We start from the raw sequence: 3511 nt of genomic DNA, 5'->3' as shown, positions 1-3511 counted from the left end.
TGACAAATTAATAAATAATATTAATTTCATAATTTTAGGGCGAAAAATCGAAAATTAATTATTCAATTGATTTCCGATTGTTATGGATTCAAGTCTAGGTCATAAAAATTTAAAATTTATCATAAATTTACAATTTTTATGGTGGTTTTTAATCATAGGTTTCTAATTAAATTATAATTAATTATGAAAATCAAATTAATTCTAAATTATTCTAATTTTCAACAAATTAATCATAATTACAAATTAGATTGCATAATTAACAAGGCTAGGCATTCAAACTTGTTAAACATATACAGTAGGTCAATAAAAGATTCAAGATTTATCAACAAGAATCGCAAATATTTAATTTAACATCTTAAATTTACGAAATTTTGCATTCGAAAAACTAAAACCTTCGAAAAGTCATAGTTAGGCTTCGAATTTGAGAATTCTGGGTTCGGCAGAAAAATACTACTTTTGTCAAAATTTTAGAATGCCTTTTACATGCGGAATTGACACAAAAATCACTCGATTTGGATGAGTAACGAAGAAACTGCCGAAAAACTGCGTACGTATAATTAAATAAACGCAATTTGCAATTAATTAACAATTACGAAAATTAATCACCCCTTTTAATTCTTGCAAATTTGTAATATTTAACCATGTTTATGCAAATTAGATTATGAAAATAATAAGGGGCTCGTGATACCACTGTTAGGTTATGATACATATGATATTACATAAATCATGCGGAAACAACCATTAACCCAGGAATACATATTATTTACATATAATCATATAGCATAATTTAGATGCATACTCTTTGTTGCGTGCCCTCCCTAGCTGCGCCCGAACCGAACAAGAACAAGTCTTTAGGACTCCAAGTGTCGTCCCTCCGTAGATAGTCCACAGCACGTCCGGATCCGCCTTAAGATTGACCAACTAGAATCGCCCTTAAGGTACTAGAATTTTCGGCACTTTTGAGCAAGATGTGTGGCTGAATTTTTCTCACAAAAACTCACTTTGAATACTTTTAAAACTCGTTATAAATTGTGAACCCAGGCCACATATTTATAGGGGTATGGAAAGGGAATTGGAATCCTATTCAGATACAAATTAATTAAACCTAGAATCCTACAAGAACTCTAATTAATTAATTTATCAAATAGAATTAGGAATTTAATCATTAACCGAACTCTGCATGATTTAGGAATCGTGCATGAACACAAACACTTACGCACACACACACACGGCAGCCACGATGGGCCGCCCATGCGTGCGTGCGAGCAGCAGCCCACGCAGCGAGGCCTACGCGAGCTACAAGCCCACGTAGATCCTGCGAGCGCTGCGCGCGCTGTGCGCGCTGCCACGGCCTGCTGGGCCTGGCCTTGCGCTGGGCCTGGCGTGGCCTTGGCTGTTCGTGTGGCGCGCTTGGCTTGCTGGGCGATGGCCTGGCTTCGTGCTGGGCCCTCGTCCGGCAGGCCTCGTCCGATGCTTATTCGTACGATACGCTTCCGATTAAATTTCCGATACGAACAATATTTAATATTTCCGATTCCGGAATTAATTTCCGTTTCGAACAAATATTTAATATTTCCGTTTCCGGAATTATTTTCCGATTCCGATAATATTTCCGATTCTGACAATATTTCCGTTTCCGGCAATATTTCCGATTCTGGCAATATTTCCATTTCCGATAATATTTTCCGATACGTACCATGTTTCCGTTTCCGGCAACATCTACGACTTGGACAATATTTATATTTCCGATACGATCCATATTTCCGCTTCCGGCAATATCATCGTTTCCGGAGTATTCATTTCTTGCCTGTGACGATCTCAGCTCCCACTGAAACCAAGATCCGTCGATTCCGAATATTCATAGATGGAGTATTTAATGCCATTAAATACTTGATCCGTTTACGTACTATTTGTGTGACCCTACGGGTTCAGTCAAGAGTAAGCTGTGGATTAATATCATTAATTCCACTTGAACTGAAACGGCCTCTAGCTAAGCATTCAGCTCACTTGATCTCACTGAATTATTAACTTGTTAATTAATACTGAACCGCATTTATTAGACTTATCATAGAATGCATACTTGGACCAAGGGCATTATTTCCTTCAGTAATAGTTTTCGCTCAGCGAGGTGTTACTTATTGGTCCTAAAGGGGCAAGGTACACAAATAATTGTGAGTACATGTTAGTTTTGGTGAAACTCAACGATATAAGTAAGGAGTCCTCTTATGTCGTGGCAAAATTGATAGGTTTACCTAATAAGTTCTTAGACGTACCTATCAACCAAGAATAGTTTCTAGACTATTAGCAAAAGGCTTTTTCTTACCTAAGATGTTTTAGGATTAAGTCGACAAACTGTGCTTAGTTCTTCAATGATTTTAGGATCTTGGAATCATTTTATTCACACCTGCCGGAACACATAACTTGAATAAAATGCTTAATAAACATTAAATTATGCATGTATGCTAGAATTTAAGTTTATTAAGAGAAACTGTGAATGGTTATTTATTTGTTTATTCTTTTCAATTGTAGTTTTTAATATGGCAAACAACAATTCATTCAACATTCGATCAATTCTCGAAAAGGAGAAGTTGAACGGGAAGAACTTCCTTGACTGGCAAAGGAACTTGCAAATAGTTCTTATGCAGGAAGGAAAGGAGTATGTCCTAGAAGAGGCGATGCCCGAAGCCACAAACGACGGGGTCACTCAGGCAGCCCTCAATCGTTGGATTGATGCCAACAAGCATGTGAAATGTCTAATGCTCGCCACCATGAGTGCGGATCTGCAGAAAACGTTCATCAACTCAGATGCTTTCACAATCATCAGTGAGTTGAAGAACTGTTAGGTTATGATACATATGACAATTCATAAATCATGCGGAAAAACCATTTAGCCAGGAATACATATTATTTACACATAATCATATAGCATGTTTAGATGCATACTCTTTGTTGCGTGCCTTCCCTAGCTGCGCCCGAACCGAACAAGAACAAGTCTTTAGGACTCCAAGTGTCATCCCTCCGTAGATAGTCCACAGCACGTCCGGATCCGCCTTAAGATTGACCAACTAGAATCGCCCTTAAGGTACTAAAGATTTTCGGCACTCTTAGGTAAGAAATGTGTCTGAATTTTCTCTCAAAAACTCACTTTGAATACTTGAATAATCTTTTAAAATATGTGACCCTAGGCACGTATTTATAGAGTTATGGAAAGGGTTTTGGAATCCTATTAGGATACTAACTTATTTAATTATAACCCTACTAGGACTCTAATTAAATAATCATTATCTAATAGTTTTAGGATTTAATCACACTTCGAATTCTGATTGCTTCAGGATTCCCGCACATGCAATGCACGAGCACCGTACACCCGCGCAAGCCTTGCGGCCCACGCTAGGCGCACAGCGCTCGGCCCATTGCTGCGCTCCGTGCGCGCGCGCCCAAGGCCTTGGCTGGGCCTGGCCTTGCGCTGGGCCTGGTCGAGGCTTTGGCGTGCGCTGGTGTGCGTTGGCTC

This window comes from Spinacia oleracea, unplaced genomic scaffold (genome assembly GCF_020520425.1).
Source record: "Spinacia oleracea cultivar Varoflay unplaced genomic scaffold, BTI_SOV_V1 SOVchr0_004, whole genome shotgun sequence".
Classification (NCBI taxonomy): Eukaryota; Viridiplantae; Streptophyta; class Magnoliopsida; order Caryophyllales; family Amaranthaceae; genus Spinacia; species Spinacia oleracea.
The sequence above is the reverse complement of the archived record's forward strand: the minus strand, read 5'-3'. Positions refer to the sequence as shown.